Here is a 20,953-nt window from a genome sequence, read left to right on the forward strand (position 1 = left end):
CTTTTGCTTTAAACTCAAGAATCAACAAATGGTACCTCATAAAATTGCAAACCTTCCATAAGGCAAAGGACACTGTCATTAGGACAAAACAGCAAGCAACAGATTGGGAAAAGATCTTTTCCAATCCTACATCCAATAGAGGGCTAATATCCAATATATACAAAGAACTCAAGAGGTTAAACTCCAGAGAATTAAATAATTCTATTAAAAAATGGGATACAGAGATAAACAAAGAATTCTCAACTGAGGAATATCAAATGGCTGAGAAACACCTAAAGAAATGTTCAACATCCTTAGTCATCAGGGAAATGCAAATCAAAACAACCCTGAGATACCTCCTGACAACAGTCAGAATGGCTAAAATCAAAAATTCACGTGACAGTAGATACTGGTGAGGATGTGGAGAAAGAGGAACACTTCTCCTTTGTTGGTGCAATTGCAAGCTGCTACAACCATTCTGGATTTCAGTCTGGTAGTTTCTCAGAAAATTGGATGTAGTGCTACCTGAGGACCTGGGCATGTACTCCGACATATAACAAAGACACAGCCTTATTCAGCTAGAAGCTGAAAAGAACCCAGTTGTTCCTCAAGTGCTTAATGGATAAAGAAAATGTGGTACATTTACACAAAGGAGTACCACTCAACTATTAAAAACAATAGCTACATGAAATTCTTAGGTAAATAGATGGAACTAGAAAACATCATCCTTCGTGAGGTAACCCAGTCACAAAACAAACAAACAAACAAACAAAAAATCCACACATATTGTATGCGTTCACTGATACGTGGATATTAGCCCAAAAGCTTGGATTATCCAAAATACACTCTACAGATCATATGAAGGTCAAGAAGAAGGACAACCAAAGTGCAGCTACTTCAGTCCTTCTTAGAAGGGGGAACAAAAATATTCATAGGGGGAAATACAGAGACAAATTTTAGAGCAGAGACTGAAGCAATGGCCATTCAGAGCCTGCCTCACCTGGGGATCCAGTCCATACACATATGGCCACTAAACCCAGACAATATTGCTGATGCCAAGAAGTGCATGCTGACAGGAGCCTGATACAGCTGTCTCCTGAGAGGCTCTGCCAGAGCATGACAAATACAGAAGGGGATGCTTGCAGCCAACCATTGAACTGAGAACAATGTCCTCATTGAAGGAGAAGGACTGAATGAGCTGAAGATGTTTGCAACCCCATAAGAACCACAATACCAACCAATCAACGCTCCCAGGGAGTAAACCACCATCCAAAGAGTACATATGAACAGGTTCATGGCTCCAGCTGCATATGTAGCAGAGGATGGCCTTCTTGGGAACCAATGGGAGGAGAAGCCCATGGTCTTGCCAAGGTTTGACCCCTCCCCACTCCAGTATAAGTAAATGTCAGGGCTGGGAGGCAGGAAGGGGACGGTTGACGGGTGGGGAGCACCCTCATAGAAGAAGGGGAGGAGGATGGTATAGCGGGTTTATGGATGGGAAACCGGGAAAGGGGATAACATTTGAAACATAAATTAAAAAATAACCAAGAAAAAGAAAAGAAATATTCTTCACAAATTTAAAAGAAAGCCCATCACCATAAATTATAAAAATATAAATGGGACCATAATATGATTCAGCAATGCTACTGCTGACAATATTTCCAAATAAAATGAAATCTGTCTGCCAAGGAGACACCTGCACTCTTGTGTTTATTTCAGCACTACTCCCAATAGCCAGGAAATAGAATTAATGTGCTGTCAGCTGAAAAATGGATCCTGGCATGGTGGTCCACACATATTATCCAAGTACTTAGGAAACAGGAGGATGGTTGCAAATCCAAGGTCAGCTGTGCTACAGAGTAAGTTCCAGGACAACATGAAGACCCTGTTTCAAAATGAAATAAATTGAAAAAACGACCTAAATAACGGATAGAGTATAATATATTTACCTTATTGAAACTATTCGCTACCCTCAAAAGCATAAAGATCTAACATTTGCGACATTGTCTTTGTTAGGCTTCACTGCTGTGGAGAGACACCATATAACTAAGAAACCCTTATAAATAGAAACATTTAATTGATGCTGGCTGAGAGTTTCAAGGTTTGGTCCATTATTATCATGATGGGAAGCACGGCAGCATGCTGGTGCACGCGAGACTGGAGATGGATTTGAGAATCCAACATCTTGATTCCCAGGCAGCTGGGAGAAATTTTATCACAATGGGCATAGTTTGAGCATCAGAGACCTCAGAGCTCACAGACCACAGTGATATACTTCTCCCAACAAGGCCACACATACTTGGACAGGGCCATACCTCCTAATAGGGCTACTCCCTGTGGACCAAGCATTCAAACACATGAGTCCATGGTGCCATCCCTATTCAAACCTCCATATTCCATTCCATGATCCCCATAGGCTTCCAGCCATGGCATAGCACAGAATGCATTTGGCCCAACTTCAAAAGTTCCCACAGTCTATCAGAGCCTCAACAATGTTTAAAAGTCTGAAGTATAAAGTCTCTTCTAAGATTCACGCTATCCTTTAACCTTCTATAAAATCAAAATGAGTAAAAGCAGATCACATACTTCCAACATACAATGGCACGGGATAGACATTAATCATTCCAAAATGGAGGAAAAGCAGGAAAGTGTGCAAATACTGGACCAAAGCAAGATTGAAAACTAACTGGATAAACTCCAAACTCTGCATCTCCGTGTCTCATGTCAAAGCCCTCTTCAGATCTCCAACTCCTTTCAGCTTTGTTGACTCCAACACACTGTTTCCTCTTGGGCTGGATCTACTCCCTGTTAGCAGCTTTTCTCGGTGGGCATCTCCAAGGCTCTGGCATTTCTAACATCCCGGCTTCTCTACTTCAGTTCAGGCCTGCCCTTCACAAAATGGCCTCTCTAAGTCTTTACGCAGGGATATACCTTCCACACGCCTGGCCTCAGCACGATTTCTTAGTGGAGAAGAAGATTCATAGCCCCTTCCCTCTATTACTGGCTGTCAAGTCAGAACCCACTGACTGAAGCTGCCAAGGTCTGATGCTTGCTGGGGCTGGAACATGGCCCCCTTATTTAATTACATCTTCCCCAGCTTTCTGTTGTCTATGGTTTTTCTTTCAATGTCTAAGCTGGGCTGTTCTGGATTCTGCTCAGTAGACCAGGATGACCTTAAACTCAAGAGATCTGCATACCTCTGTCTCCTGAGTGATGGGATCAAAAGCATATGCGCCATACCTGGACCTCAATTGCTTTCTTCAATTCCTTTTTACAAGATGGAAGTTTAACTAGGTGGAATCTTGACTTGAGGTCACCACTGCCTTTACTCTGCTTAACATCTGGCTTCTCTTTAATCTATTTATCTCCTCGCACACAGGATTTAGCTCCATTCTTCCTGGTGCCCGCTTCCTCCTCAAATTGTCCATTTTGCAATGCTCCTTGCACAGTTTGCTCCTTTCCATTCTAGGTCTTTGTAAGCAGGGTCGCCTGACAAAGTTCACACTAGACTGTGGTTCAAGATTTCTTCTGCCAACTCAATTAACCCAAAACACTTTAATTAAATCTCTGGCAGATTTTTTTTTTTTTTGGACAAGGGCAAAAAAGCATCCACATCCTTCCCCATAATATCACAAGAAGGCTCTTGAATCAACATGCTAAACTTCTTTGCCTCTGAAACCTGTTGAGCCAGGATGCCACAGTTCAAATCACCCTCAACACCACAGTCTTCCACATTCCCGCTAGGATGGCCCATTTAGTCTTATTTAAAGCATCCCACTGCTTTCCTAATCCAAAATTGCAAAATCCACATTCCTCCAAACAAAAGCATGGTCAAGCCTATCACAACAAGAACACAGTCCCTGATACCAACTTCTGCCTTAGTGTTTCATTGCTAAGACACAATGACCAAGGCAACTCTTATAAAGGAAAACATCTTGTGGCTAACTTACAGTTTCAGAGGTTGAGTCTATTGTCATCATGGCAGGAAGCATGGCGGCATGCTGACAGACAGTGGAGTCAGAAGAGCTGAGAGTGTTATATCTTGATTCACAGAGAACAGAGAAAATCTGTGTCACACCAGGCTTAATGTGAACAGAGAAGACCTCAAAACCCACCCCACAGCGACATACTTCCATCACCAAGGTGACACCTATTCCAACAAGGCCACACCTCCTTATAGTGCCACTCCCTATGGGCCAAGCAATCTGAGTCTATGGGAGCCATATCTATTTAAACCACCAGGGACATCATTGATGGAACTAGAGATTTTCAGCTTAATTAAAATAAGCCTGACACCAAAATACCAGAATTACATAATAAGGTATGGAACCTTACCATGAAGATCTGGTAGACATTAAGAGGAGAGGAGAGTAACAGGGTGATATTGGGGGGATATTCATCGATAGATGTAAGATAGAGATGGATGGGAGTATGCCATTTGAGTGAGCTATTGTGCAGTAGGATGGATGACTCTTAACTTTACAACCAGTAACAGTTGTGTGCTGTGCAATGCAGAAAACCCGAGGAAAATAATTTTACTACTTTTTACTGTGCTATGAAGAATATATGTTTGAGGAGACACTTATATTTACCTCATATGAACACTACACAATTTATACAAGTAATAGCCTTCATTTTTCCATATATGTATATATATATATGTTGAAAATTGATCCTTAATTTAAACTATTAACCAATTATTAATCCATCATTAATTAAATAATTATTTGGTGTGTCTTGTACCAGAAGGCTGTTCTGTCCTATATCTCTCTTCTTTTTGCATTTTTTTAGCCATCTTAAAAAAACCTTTACCAACACCACAATTTTAATACAATTCAATTTAAACCCTAAGAGTACTAATCCAGAAAATCTATGAATTTATAATTGACACTATTTAGTCTGCAGATTATAGATCATTCTGCTAGTTTCTATGATCAACTTTCCCCTGGAATAATAAAACTAAACAGCTCATTGATGTGAGTCATAGCTATTTAAAGATGCTCGCATGATTAGGCCACATTCAACACCTCTGAAATCTGAACCTCCAGGAGGAAATGTTAACTATTGATAACTATATACACACACCAAACCCCAAAGTACACACGCCCATAAGCACACATGTACAGACAGCATGTATTGCTAAACTGTTCATGCTATTGGGACTATATCTTTAAAATCTGTACAAATCATTTAATTAACACTTACTGAAGCCCCAGGATAACAGCGAGGATATTAATAGGCATAACCCTTCATCCCTATCCATTCATGTATGATGATTTACAATTTGAAAAGATCCTTGACTTCATATGCATCTTTTCACCAGGGTTCAATTGTCTTAATGTGTCAATGTTCCCATCTGAAATAACCCTCCTGAGCTTTGCTCAGGACATAGGCATGCTGGTTTATCTCCAGATATGTCTCCTCATTGATTTCTCTGTAATCTGCTTCATCAGCACTGAGTAGGAGATGCAAGCTGGTTCTGAGTTATTGCCTGTTCTTCAATCCATCTGTTCTCTCCTCAGTTTTGGGGCTGCTTACTACTAATTTTGACTAAAGCCACAACCTGAGGCTCTAGAACCCATGACACTTTGTAAGTAACACTTGCCAATAACAGAGACTTCTGTCAGTCATAATCAAGACACTCCTGAGCACTTGGCGTGGGGCCTCTATGCTGACTGTTGGCTCTAGCATTTCCTTGCTTTGACTCATTATATCCTCCCATAATTTCCCATTTATAATCATCTTGATAGAGGTGAGGATTGTGATCTATTGTCTAGAGACTGTAGGAAGGGTAGGAACTGTTTAAACTCAACTACCAAAGGATGTACAAAGGATGGAGTGTTCATGTTACATTTCACAAGCTTTTGGGGTCACTAGCATAGCGTGGCTTTCTCACACATGTAGTTTATAATTATAACTGGTCGCCTTCAGAAACTGGGAGGTTCTGTGTCTAAGGCAGTAGCTTGACTCCCTTCCTAGCACATCTCAACCCTAGGTTTTCTTTGCCAATAACTTTGTCTCCTATGCTAAATTTTCAGTCTTTATATAAGGCTTTCTGGACTTGGTTATCTGCTCTATTTTCCTGCCTCAATCCTATATGTGTTTAGCACACCAGCTCTCTGAAAGCTAAGCTGTAACACCATCACATTTTTTATAGTGTATGCATAGGTTGATTTAATCACATCACAAACTCATACAGCAGAGCAAGAATATTGAAATTCAATAGACAAAGGGAAAAAGCAAAAGAAAAGAAAATGCTGTCCCTCTATCTGTCAATCTTGTTAACAAGATACCATACTCTGATTTTCCAGCTGACTTCCTTCGCAATGGATTTGCTACTGACGGGTATAATGCTCGTCACACCTCTGAGACCTAGCCTGACGACTCTTCAACTCCATCTTCGGATTCTTGAATTACCTTGAATTAAATGTGCTCAAAATCGAAATTATCAGATAGCACAGTATAAGCCATTCAACAGGTTCTCCCAACCGTTATAACAATATATACAAATACCTCTACAGTAGAAATTAGAAATGGAGACATGAATCCATTGGTTCATAGCTTCAGATATTATTTTTATTGAAATTTTCTTTTAAAATTTTCTGTCTGAAAAGTCAAGATTTGCTAATTGATTCCTCAAAAAAAAAATACTTGGAATGTGTGAGTGTTTGACATTTTCTCTTATTTTTCTTGAAGGGAAAGTGGTGCCAAACAGAAATTAGGAAGTCATTTTCGCTCAGTCTAATTTTCACTCTTAGTTCATGGCATTGATTTTTAAAATTATGGTCATATTCAACAGTACACCTTGGGGGAAAATGAGTAGTTATAAGTGATATCCCATTGTTTAAACCAACGAAGATAATAAGGTGGCTGATGATGCTCTGGACTGGCAGTGAGCACTGTAGACTGTTAACAGTAAAGCCTAAATTACCCGGCAATGTATATAATCACCTATAGAATGGCATGCAGTTTGAATCCTGAAAAGCAAGTATCTTTTAATTGCTCTAGTCCTACACAATCTTAATCTCTACACTAAAAAAGTCATAGAGCCTTGCTCAACTCAGATCTTGTCTGTTTGCCCTTGAGACTCAGGAATTTAGTTGTGTTCTGTGTGCTATTTGCCAAGATAAGTGAGAAATATCACTCAATTATCAATATATCTTTTTAAACCAATTTTTTATTTCTACTTATAGAAGTATAGATACTTAATTATTTATCAGAAAAGAAGAAAACCTTCTTATTTGGAATGAATCGATTTATAAGTTCTGTGGACTTATAAATTTACAAGATTTTAAAAATCTTTTTAGTCTGTTTGTTTTTCTGGACAGTTTTTCCCTGTGTAGCCCTGGCTGTCCTGCAACTTGCTCTGCAGACCAGGCCGGCCACAAACTCTGATCTCCTGCCTCTGCCTCTCCTGTGTTGTATTAGATGTGTGTACCGCTGCTCTGTGCGTTTTTCCTCTGTGCACACCCCAAAGAACGTTAGTGGGTGTTGGAGGGAGCGTTTCACTCCTGCTCCCTTCACTGCTGACTCACTGATAAGCGATCATTGATCTTACATTTACAAACGAGTCGTCTGCAATGCAGATGCAGCTTCATAGCTTGATGCTGAAATTCTCACAAAAGCTTCTTTTTGTTCTTCAATCCTTGCAGTCTATATTTCAAAATTTTGGGGCCCTTGGTTTCCGTGATATGTCACAGACTTTGTGAGTCTAGCAAAAATGTTACAAGGCTCCTCTAACTCAAGTTCCCTCCCCGTGTTGGTCAGAATGAAGAAACAAACACAGGAAGCATCTTGATTTGGCCACTCAATGGACCATGGCCCTCAGTATCTTCACACTTCAGTTCATCATTTCCATTTGTATACCTGTACCATTTACCTAGGACTTGAAAATCCTTCCTGATGTGATTTCTACTGTATGACTAGAATAGTGAGAAAAAAATCTAAATGAAGGCTTTATAAACTGAAGCCATAAAAACCTGTCTTCAAGCAAATAAAGAGACGTAAGATTGCTCTACGGATTGATGGCCAGTGGGTCAGTTACAGAATCGATGAACAAATTCAATACTGAGAAAATAATGGTCTTTGACCTTCAGAACACCTGTATTTAAATTCTTGATGTACAGTGCACATCCTGGGAGAGGGTAGAATATTTGATTAATTTTGTTGTACCTCATGCTTTCTCATCTGTGAAATGGATTAAAATTTTCTTCCTCAATTCCTTCTATTTTAAAATATAAGCTCAATGGTTACCCTGCGCTATATGAACTAAAAAATCAATCACCAACTTCCTTGTTTGAGTTTTCACAGATCTCTTATTGTATTAAAAATGTTTTTCCCTTCTTGCCTGAGTTTCTTGCAGGCGGGTGTGTGTTTAATTAGTATAAGACTCACATACAAAGTGTATAGAATTTCCGTTCACATTCGAGTCTTAAAATATTGTCCCTGTGGGTAGACACCATGTCTTGTTCTATTCCTTGGCAGTGTACTAACTCAGAAGGCGTATGGCTGAGCAGAAATTCACTCTTCTGTGGCAGCAATCAGGACGCTACACGGCTCTGCCCCAGCCAAGCATGGCCGGGTAGTGGAAACCAAGCGTAATGCAACCTTCATCTCCCCGTGCCACAGTGCCTCTTTGTGGTTCACAAGCACAAAGGGCATCATGTCTGCCAGCTCACATTGCATTGGCTATGTTTTGTTAGCCAGAAATTCATCTTGCCTTCCATTCTTCTGTGGGATCTATCTTACCCTCTTCTTAGAGGCATTAGGTCACTTTCACTCCTTGGGTAATGGTTTGCATCTTGCCACTTAAGTCGTGGAATTACCCCTTCTTTGCCATATTACCAATGCCTCAAGATTTTTTTAATTAAAGTTATTTTCTTGTATTCCCTGTGTGGGCAGCGTTACCCAAGTTTTTCCCAGCTGTAAATAAGAACGTGTTATTATATTTTAGAACATTCACAATAATACTAAATCTAAACGATCTTTAAAATTCCAGCTTTGAAATATCCATTTTGATTCCCAAGAACCCAATTATTTGTGTGCATTATGTTACTTGCTTAAGATTATAGATCCAATATAAATATATTTAACAATCCATTTAAGCTTATTGGAATGCATTATATTAAGTTATATTCTATATCAGATTGAATATCTTTTAAGAGTATAGATTTATAGTTTTCAGGGTTCTTTTTTTTCCTATTTAATAAAAAATTTCTGCTTTTGAGCAGTAAGTGTAGGTTTAAAGAAAACATCCCAAAAGACTGGTTTCCCTTTTGGATCAGGATATTGACTTTTAATAACTTTTCTATGATGCTTCTCTGAGGACATTTTAACCAAACTCGGTTTCAGTGCAATTTATGTGTGAGCCTGGATTCAGTGTGGGTAGTAAAATAATTTGTCTTTGGTAAATTATGGTTAACTCTCAATATTCCAGGTAGGGAAGCACGTTGGCTGAAATATTAGAAAAATAACCTCAACTGTCAGCTAGCTCTCCTTGGGGCCCTGCAGGAAGTGATGTGGAGGTGTGGAGAGCATGCTCCCAGTTCCAATCTGTGTAGCCTTACCTGTCTCCTGAGAATAACTTCAGTCAGCCCCTATCAATGGAAAATCCCTGCAAAATGGAATGCACATCACGAATGTGGGAAGTGACTTCAAAGCCATTGGCTTCAGTCTATCATTCTGTAGATGAAGAGAAAACCTCAGAGAGACTAACGTGTAGGACAAAAGTCACTCGACTGGGACATCACCTGCTTCACATCACCACTACAAACACTGTCAACTCCTTAAAATTAGGTTGTTTCTCTTAACCCAGATTGGGCCCTTCTTTGTTTTTAAAATGGAACTACATTATGCTAAGTGTACTTAAAACTTGTTGAATTTTACTAATTTAATATAATAGGATTGGGAATTATTTTATTTTTATAAAAGGGGGCTCTATTTCACAAACCGTTTTGCATTGCTTATATTTTTAATTTGCCATTAGAAGACATTGTTGATACATGTGATGTGCTGTACATCATTTGATATGTATTTCTTGATTCATACATTTTTCTTTTTGCTAATGTTGTATGCACTGTTTGTCTTTATTTGTTTTATGCAACAGAAGTGTCACCAGACAAATTTCTATTAGAGTTCAAAATATGTCATAATGCAGTTAAGACAACTCATGACATCAAGCATGCATTTGCCCCAGGAACTGCTAGCAAAGGCTTGGTATAATGGTTGTTAAAGAGGCTCTATACAGGAGACTAGAGTGTCAATGATGAGCAGAGTGATATGGCAGAGACCTTGACCCAATGAGCTAATCTTTCTACAACTTTTTGGAAGTTGTCCAAAAATTCATCTTAGGCCATTCACAGATTGTCCCTCTTATCAAGCAATTGTGAAAGGTGAAAAAATCTGAAATGTGGGTCCCTAATTAATAGACTATTTTCTAATCACCTGCCCTCTTAGTTTGAGGGAGGAACATCCCAAGAATGAGAAAAGAATGATTTAGCAAAACTCTGTTGAAACACACACACACACACACACACACACACACACATACACTTACAAACACTCACACTCACATGCATACACACAATCACACACTCACACTTAAAACTCGAATAAAAAACCAAGATGGAAACACATGATGCTGGAGAATTTAGTTCTCCTTTTCTTTGCTGTTTCTCCTCCTTGCTGTTAGATGTACTGCTAGACAAAGATCTGTGTAGGTCTTAAGAGCCTTCGAGGTCACACTAAGTGCTAATATTAAAGATGTACAAAGAAAAATTTGAATCACTCGACACCAAGCAACAGTGTAGTTCCTTGAAAGTTAGATATCTATAAACTAGAGCTGAATATATGCTACTAATTAAAGTCCCTAATCACCAAAACAGGCTCAATTCTTTGAGTCTGGAATAACTAATGTTTTCACAGGCTGATCAAGCACTGTTGCTTCAACAAGAGCAGCATTGTTGAGCCTAAGTAATCCCCTTTGCATTCAGTGCAGGGTGCTGTGCCTCTGTTAGAATATACATCATTAGTAATTTGAATGTGATGTATTCTTAAACTTTATATAGCAAAATTCCAGGGTAAAATCGCATACAATATAGCTAAGAAACAGATTACAACTGTAATATATTAATGCAGGACTATCTCTTGCAAAGGGCCTTGAAATATTTTTCAAACTGTACAAGAATATAAATATTCAATACTTTAAAAAATTGAACAATGCATTTCTTGGTATTATGAAAGATTAAAATGTAGAACCTTGCCATAAAGGGACCTTCATCCTGGTTTTATCTACCTAGAGAAAACCATGTGAACATGATTTTGAAGAAACTTGATAGCATAAAATCACTTCAGAAATTTCTAAACAACAACAAAAATCCAAAATTGAAGCATTGTATGTGCATGATCATGTAGCACATAAAATGCCAATGTTATGTGCTTCATACATTATGCTAATAACTATGAAGTAGTAAGAATATTATATAGTTAGTGTTTTCATGATGCATTATATGCTATAGGATATATGAGCTCTAGAATGAGCCACTGAATATTAAACTGTATTTGTCATAGTTCATACTCAGCTACAGCCCACTCCTCACTGCTGTTCAATCTGCTGTTTTGAAATAGCACTTTTGATCAGATGTTTAACTATTTTTAATACTCGGGTATTAGTGTCCTTCACACCAACATCTTAGTGTATGTAAGGACTGTGTGTACATTTTAAGTGCTTAAAGTCTGCAATATCCATGGTCACATACCACAATAAAGCCCTAATTTACCTCTTTAACCAAAATAACATTTCAAACATTCTGCAAATATGAATAACAAGGTAGTCGGGGGAAGTGGGCTACACCACCACAAGAGGGTATGGAGTTGCAAATGCCAGACCTTGTTTCAAAAGATTGTTTTGAACAGAGTACAGAATTTCTAATTTTGCCGCTTACTCCCAGAAGCCATCCAGATAAGCCAAGTAGAAAATCATCGCTTCCATGCTGCTTGCACACCTCCGGTTCCCGAGTGGGGCTCATTTCGTACATCTGTATCCTGAAACAATGCCTAGGAGCAAGAAATGCCAGGGAAGAAGCACAGGCCTGTTATTCGTCCAAACACGAAGACCAAGACAGAAGAAGCTTCTTCAAGTTTCTCTCAATTTACTTTTTAGCAGAAACAGGGATATTTGGGCTGAGTTTTCTGAAACATGATTGTGCATGACTGTAACACAGCAGTTGAGAAATTGCAGCAGAAAAATAGCAAGGGTCAGCATGAGCACTTAGTGAAAACCTTTTAGTAGAGAAAAAAAAGAAAAGGATAAAAGTAAACACAAAGATGATTGCTAAATTACAGATGAGCAATATAATGATTATAGATAGATGGATAGATAGGTAGATAGAAGACACATTGGTAGATATAGAGTGATAAATTATAGATAGATGGTAGATGGTAGGTAGTTAGAGTAGATGAAAGACAGACAGATGATGGCTAGATGAATAAATAGATATATACATACAAACATACATAATACATACATACATATATACATACATACATATACGCACATAGGCAGGCAGACTGATTGACAGAATGACAATAGATAGATTGACAGATAAACAAATAGATAGATGTGGTTTTACCTTTAAATTAATAATTGTTCTTTTCATCTTCTCTAGGCATGTAATTCTTCATACTTCTCAACTGAACTTTACACTAGTTTCACCGAGGTCCCTGATACATATATACAGCAGAGGACTGCCTGGGCTGGCCTCAGTGAGAGAAGACTCACTAACCCTTGAGAGACTTGAGGCTTCAGGGAGTGGGGAGGCCTGGCAGGGTGTGTGGGGAGTGGGGAGTTGATGGGGACATTCTCTTGGAGATGGGGGAGGAGGACTGGGACTAGGAACTGTCAGAAGGCAAACAGGAGGGGGATAATGACTAGACTGTAAAAAGAAGACTATAGATAATATTAAAAGAACTTAAATATATATTTATATTATATATTATATATTTTATATTATATATATTATATATATTTAAGTTCTAAAACTTCCAAATATCCTCTTGTTGTCTTGTAAGTGAATACCGCCCATTTCGTGTAAATATTCTAACTGTAGAAACATTTCCATCTACACATTTCATTCATGCACACCCAGAGAATTGGATTGTAACTAATTTTGTCCAAGTGACTTTAGGGAAATTATAAAGAAATTTATATTATTAAGTGTTACAGAACAACTCTCACCAAGAATGCTGTGCCATTTTTATCAGAATCTAACACTGAAATCTAAGCTATTTGGTTCATTTGCTAAAATTTATTCACTTGAGATTCCCATCCTTAGTTTGAATATAATGCAACATTTATCGAGGACGCGTTCTCGTGTGATATTGCACAAAAGATTAAGAGGTGTCATAACTTACAAATGACTATTTGCCGGTGCTAAATGAAAACTCCAAAGCTTCAGTTCATTCTCTGGGGTATTTTTCACATTACAGCTGTGCCTTTTGTTCGGAGTTAGTGAAGGCCGTCCTGGGATGAGAAGTGGCAATGTAAAAAAAAAAAAAAAAAAAAGAGTTAGCTTTGTTAGCTTTGGGTTAAAGACAAGAAGGATGTAGTGAGATTTATCAATGGGGAAACTGACAACAGTCTCAGGAGGAACTGGAATGGATCAGCATGTCTAAGAATCACTAGTCAAAAAATGTCCAAAATGTATTTCAGTTTGTCTTGCACAGGAAGAGGTGCAGGTTTAGTCCATGTGCTTGTAGTATCTGTACCTGCTGCCTGGGGAACTCCTTATGTGCTATGTATCCGTACTACACATCTGTCTGTGCGTTACAGATATAGCCATACCTTTAATGTGAAAAACTCTGAAATTTGCCAGGGCATTCCTTTTCTAGGACAACAAAGTTAATATACTGTTGCCTCTGCCCTGGCATTTACTCACTTATAGGTCAATGACATATGCAGGTCAGGCTATTATGACTTGGATGAGATTTCAGATTTCAATCAAGGGAACTATTACTTGTACACGAACAAAGACACCTGACCCACAGAAACTCAAAGCTACCCAGAGTATAACCACACTGCCATCTGGCCTTGTTGATATACACACAGATACACTCTGGGTCATTCCCTTTCCTGGTTGAACAAATCACAAAAGACTTAAAAAAATAAATAGACATTATAGTATATTTTTGTAGTCATGAGGTTTTTCTGATATTCAGGGCTATGGTTGATCATAAAAAAGCAGGCTATTCCGACTTTTCCCCCTACCCTTTATCAACACAGATATGAGCTATCTTTGTGTGTCAGTTAATGGCCCACCTTCAAAGAAGTGTACTTGGAATGAGAGAAACTTAGGTTGAATTTCCAAATCATTTATATAGAAGCATCAGAGTTAGGTCGCTTCACTTCTTCCTGTCACATTTAACATATGCTGGCAACATCTGAAAACAATTTGAAAAAAAATTGTACTAGAAAGGAAATGATTTTACTCTCAGGGAATTAAAAAAAAAACCACTCAATAAGCAGAAGACAATGCTAAAATGTAAGTCCTTCTGTAGTCCAATAGAGTGCTTGCTCTATGGTTAAAGTATTTTCCTCTCATTTTTAATCCTCTTCCTCATTATTATAATCTGCCTTAGGGTGCCTCATCAACAGAGCCAAGTCGTTTTCTACAGAGAGCATTGTTCTGAGTTACACGAGGATGCTTGGGGTAGATTTCTGAGGTTTCTGAATTGAATACAATCAGAGAGCGTAGCTATCATGTGGCTGTGGGCCACCTACATTATACCAATAAAGATGATTTTGCTCCCGATGCCCTTGGTGCTTGCCCCAGTCAACAGATTTTTTTTTTTTTAGATTATTGCAGAACTTGGAGGAGGGAGGAGAAAGGTTAGAGACAGAAAGACCATCTTTAATGGCTAAACTTCTATGATCTCTACTGCAAATACAGCCGTACTTTCCCCAGGGGTAAGGTATTATCCAGAGGGCTGGCCAGAGACCATCTACAGAGTAAGTAGCACAGTGAAAATATTGACCGCAGTGTTGCTGTTCTAAGCAATTTGTCATCCATCTCCCCAGAAGACTTGAGTTTCTAGAGTTATATAGAACTTACTCTGGTGTGACTGATATGAAAGATATTTCTAGCTGTTGAAACACATACAGACCACATATGTATAGTATCTGGCTACCTCCCAATACTTGTCTAAGGCATATATCATGTATTCATAGAAACTTGTAGATAGCTCTTTGCCATCCAATATTGGGGCACAAAATAAATTCAGTTCCATACCCTTTCTTCCCCTCCTATCACACCCCATTGATGCTTACAATTCTTTCTGTCAAGAATGGTGGAGTGTACACCCTAATCAAAATAAGACACTACAGAGGCAGCAAGATCGACCAGAAAGATTACAAGAGAATAAAAATGACTCCGGTATACTCATGTGATAAGAGAGAGTTTGAGGCCAGACATTTTGGACAGGTACAAATGTAAGAGAACTTTCCTTGGGATGCTTCTGAGTCTCACCACTGAGGAAAACCCACAATGGAAGAAGTAAAGCTCAGCTTCTTGTTACTTTTGCATTTGTATGCACTGCCAGTGCCTGCCCACAGCATGTTAAACTGATTAGCTCTGTTATTGACATAATAGTTGCAGGCTTGGACACATGTTGAGATACATTAAATCACTTATTAATAGGAATTATTACTTTTTAGCTGTCACAGTTGCTTACAAAGAAAAATCGTCAGGCAATTTTTAACCATTACTTGAACATCATGACAGATTCCACATTTGCAAAATGATGTTTGTGTTGCCTTGGAGCTATTTGGAACATTTAAATCTACTAATAGTCGCCATGTTCTCTTCCATAAATTAGAAGAGAAAAGAGGGAAATGGCTAGTTTTAAGAAAACCATATGGTATTTTAAAAGAAGGCAGAAGTTTAACCAAGAAAAATCAGGTGTTTATATTTGGTTTTCTCTATTTAAAAACAAAAGAAATAAAGAAATGAAAAGAAAAATATAAATAAGACTTAAATGTATTAATTTACATTATATATCTTCATTATTTCCTAAAGTAAGCTACTAAAATTTGCCATATTTTAATAGTTTTAAATATAGTAACAAAATGTAAAATGGTTAAAAAGAGTCCTATAGCTACAAGGTTTCCAGAGGGCTGGGTCAACAATTTGAAGGGACAGTGCCAGAATACTCCATCTGCAGTCCCCTGTCTACCAAACCATAATCCAGGAAATACATAAAATAATTGAGAAATCTATTTGCAGTCCAGAACTTCATAAAATCAGGATGAAATTTTCATCACTTTCCTATTAGTGGTCAATCTTCTCAAAATGAGGTTTGGAAAAGGCATATTAACAAAAGGAAAGGAAATAGAGTAATGTTCTTAGAGAAATAAGCACTCGCACAGTGTTGGGTTCTCCTTACAGAGCTGCTTCTGCACCTTGGCCTGGCCTGCCAGCACATGTAAGCTACCGTAGATTACTTGACATGGTGTCAAGTGCCTCCAGGATTCTGGATGACTAAGCATCTTTGTTTAACCACCATCCTACTAACCTTGCATGGGAAAGGGCTTGGAAAGGTTAATATAAACATTGTCTGTTTCCTTCAACCCACACCGGAATACCACATCTGGTGGGTCACCTCACCCTGATGTCAAAACTCAAAGGACATTTGCTTTGTGGATGTCGGAATGATTTTATGAGAACCAGACAACAAACAACTGAAGTGGAGCCCAGGGAAAAAGGGGGCCAGATTGTTGGATGGGAGCTGATTGGGTTATAAAAAGGGTATGAGTGTGAGGCCAGGACCCACTATAGTAGCCATTGAAGCTTCCAGACAAATTATATCCATGCTATGCCTAACATCAAATGGCAGGGAAACTCCTCAGTAATGAGATTTTGGAGTACAGTGACTCCACATGAGTGAAAGTCATGGATTAGACAATTCAGTCACATCTGGCTAGGTTTTTGATAAGAAGAAGAAGGCTAGAGTACAATATGAGACTCATATAACAAAAAAAAATCATTGCCTATCTGCTGATTGATATTTTAACAAATACAGAGCTCTGTAGTGACTCAAGTTTTGAATATTCAGGTAGCCCCAAGGTCCCCTCTCCCTCACCATAAGTAGTGTTTCCAGAGGAAGTTCTTGACCATTTTATGCAGTGTGAGAATTCAAAAGAGACAAAAACAGAGGGATACACATTTTTTTACAGGCCACGGAATGTGTACACACTAAAACTGTACAATTAATACCACGCATTTGTTAACTAATTCTGTTATGAAAATCAATTTCTGTTGTAAATAAGTAAAGTGCATATCATTAAGTATAGAACTGAATGTTTTCCTCCCCCTACACACTTCCTCCTTGTCTTCAGGCTATCTGTCCATATACACGAGAGGACGCTATCTGTTCCCAGACAATTGTTTCTTTTCTACTTTGATTTCTAGTAGTCACCAATCCTATAGAATCTTTAGCATGCACAGTAGAGCCGATGCTGGAAGTGACATCTACAATTCCCTGTGACCCCGACATTGCCAGTCTACAGTATTCTGGTTAATCAATCAGCTTCACTTCCTGTGCTTTGAGTTGACTTGTTTCATGTCTTCCTGTGTGAGCATCTGTTGTCCCCCAACTCAGTAACATGACACAGACATCCTCCTCCATTCAAAACGTATCTTGCTGCAATAAAACTCCTAACAGCACTGGAAATGTCACCGCTTCCATGAAACACTCTTCCCCCCCCCCTACTTTTCACCTTTAAGACGGAGTACACTATCGTTTCCCCCCCACAAATAAAGACTGACCTCAGAGAAGACATTGTGTCATCTTTGTATGGCGAGCTGCTAAAAATGACAAGAGCCCTAGATGCTTGCCGAAGGTGCGTCCGCGACTTCATTCTTACTCTTTTCCCCGTGTGTTATTGTGTTCATGTGTGCCCGTAAGTGTGGGTGCTGGTGGATGAGGCCGGAAGCAGTGGGTCTCTCTGAAGCTGGAGACACAGGTGGTTGTGTGCCACCCAAAGTGGGTGCTAGGATCCAAGAACGGTATGTGCTTTTAACGGGGAGCCATGCTAAATGGGCTTTTATCCCATCGAGCACTTACGTTCTTGTTTTAAAAATTATAGTTAATTATCAGATGAAATAATCTTACATTAAAATGCTAGCAGAAAAAAATGCCTTTTAATAATTTAATAAGTAAAATTGTACAACACATTCATTAAACATTTATGGGAAGAGAAATATGTTTTTGTAAAAAAAAAAAAAGAAAGAAAAGAAAGCAGGAACAGAAAAACACTCTTTTGCTTAAATCTCTTCTGGAATAAAGAAAGTGTTAGTATTTAGAAATGAATGTATGCTTGGACTATGCCATGTGGTGGTATATTAGACTTGAAAACAACAATATAGAGAGGGGGGAGAGAAACGAGGAGGAGGAGGAGAGGAAGAGAGGGGAAGAAGGAAGGGTTTTGTAGTTTTTTCTCCTCATAAACACTATTTCTTTCTGTCACCCACATACCTGTATAAGCACTCCCTACCAGGCAAACCAAAGGCACCATACGTTATACTAAGATCCAAACTGGCGCATGGAAACCAAGAAATAGAACACCCACCAAACAAGGACAAGACAGGTTTTCAATGCCTAGAATCACAATTATCCCAAGTGCAGATGTCAGGAAACAGAAGCAAAAATATAATCATTAATATGTAACACAATTAGTCTCTGCCAAAATCCAGAATCCCGGCTACAGTCAGCCTGGAGATATGCAATACAACCGAACCACAAGTGAAGGGCTTCAACATTACTACTCAAGGACCCTATTAATAAATTCCTTAACTCTATGAAGACATAAATGAACAGTGGAATCAAATCATGAAAAACATTTGTGACATGAGAAGGAAAATAGATTCAGTAAAGAAAACCCAAAGAGAAGCAAAATGTAGAATGAAAAATTTAGGAAGTTATACAGAAAACACAGAGGTAAGCCTCACCAACAGGATACAAGAAAAGATCTCAGGTGTCAAAGGCAAAGCAGAAGAAATGGATAACTCATCCAAAGAAAGCTTTAAATCCATAAGAATCCAAGGATGAAATATCTCAGAATCTAGGACACTAAGAAAAGACCAGCGTAACTGAAATAGAGTCAGGAGGAGAAATCCAGGTCCAAGACACAGAGAATATTTTAAACAAGATGGTTTAAAGTGGAATAAAAATGAAAACACACTATACCCAGACCTAGAGAACACAAGGAAGACAATTCTAAAAGGTAGATTCGTAACAATAAGTGCCTACGTAAAAATTGGAGAGATCTCATTTTAGTGACTTAACATACCTGAAAGCCCTGGGATAAAGAGGGAAAGAAATCATGCTCAAAAAGATGAGATGAAAAGAAATAGACTTGGGGCTGATACCAATGAAATAAAAACAAACAAATGCAATGCAACCATCAACGAAGTAAATAGTTCATGTTTTGAGAAGATTAAAAGAAGACTGGTAAATCATTATCTGAATTAACTAAAAGATGGAGGGGATCCAAGTTAATAAAATTAGAAATGAAAGGGGGATGACAAGAAAAACTGAGGAAACCCAGAGACTCATAAGAGCACAAACAATCTATATCCAACAAATGAAAAAGCTAAAAGAAATTGATAAATTTCTTGATGTATACGGTTTATCAAAATTAAATCAAGATCAGAGTAGCAATTTAAAGCTACCTTGTAAAAATAGGAGCAGTAATTAAAAATCTCTCCTCCTCCTCCTCCCAAAAGAAAGGCCAGGCTCAGATTAATTCAGCACAGAATTCTACTAGACGTTTAAAAACTAATTGCCACCAATACTCCTCAAACTATCCTGCAAAATAGAAGCAGAAAGGACATTTGCTACTTCTGTTTATGCATCATCAATTACTCTAATACCTAAACTACACAAATACCAAAAACGAAAGAAAATTACAAATCAAGATCCATTATGAACATAGATGCTAAATTCTAAATAAAGTATTTGGAGACCAATCCAAGAACACATCAAAAAGATTGTCCACCATAATCAAATAGGCTTCACGCCAGAGATTTGGGGATCTTTAAATAAATGTAAATAAAACTAATCTATCAGATAAACATGTTAAGACAAAAAACTGTATGATCATCTCATTATATGCACAAAAAAAGGTTTAACAAAATTTAGAATGAATTGCCTCATTATAAAAGTCCTGGGGAAACTAGAGGTGTAAGGGAAATGCCTTGACATAATGAAGGCATGTAGACAGCCTGCAGACAAAATCAACCTAAATGCAAAGAAATTTAAAGCATTTTTACTAAAATCAGAAACAAAATAAGGATATCCACTCTCTCCATACATATTCAGTATAGTGCTTGAAGTTTTGAATGGCATATATAACAACTGAAGGAGATTAAGAGGATCCAATAAGGGGGGAAAGAAACCCAAGTATCTATATTGACAATTTTATGATTGAAAAAATATGCCTTTACCAATTACCAATTTTATAGAGTGCTGTTATCTAAGGGAAGTTCTAGAGCTGATAAATACCTCCAACATAGTTCCAGTATACAAAACTAGATCACAAAAATTTGTAGACTTCCTATATAAAAATGGCAAAATCCAAAAGATAACAGGTAAATAAAAGCATTAGCAATAGCCTCAAAAAAGCCCAACAACAATAAATAAAAATAAACAAACAAATAAACAAAAAAACCCCAAACCTCCTTGGGGTAACATCAACCAAGCATGTAAAAGACTTAATTTAGAATTTAGAAGATATCGGACAATGGAAAGACCTCCCATTCTCATAGATTGGTAGGATAAATATAGTGAAAATTACCATATGTATCACACAGATTCAATACAATCACCATCAAAGTTGTAACACAACCTTCATAAAGATTGAAAGAACAATTTTCAGCCTCACACAGCAACAAACAAAATCTATAGCTTTAAAAGTTCTGAA

Source organism: Rattus rattus, chromosome 4 (genome assembly GCF_011064425.1).
Source record: "Rattus rattus isolate New Zealand chromosome 4, Rrattus_CSIRO_v1, whole genome shotgun sequence".
Taxonomy (NCBI): Eukaryota; Metazoa; Chordata; class Mammalia; order Rodentia; family Muridae; genus Rattus; species Rattus rattus.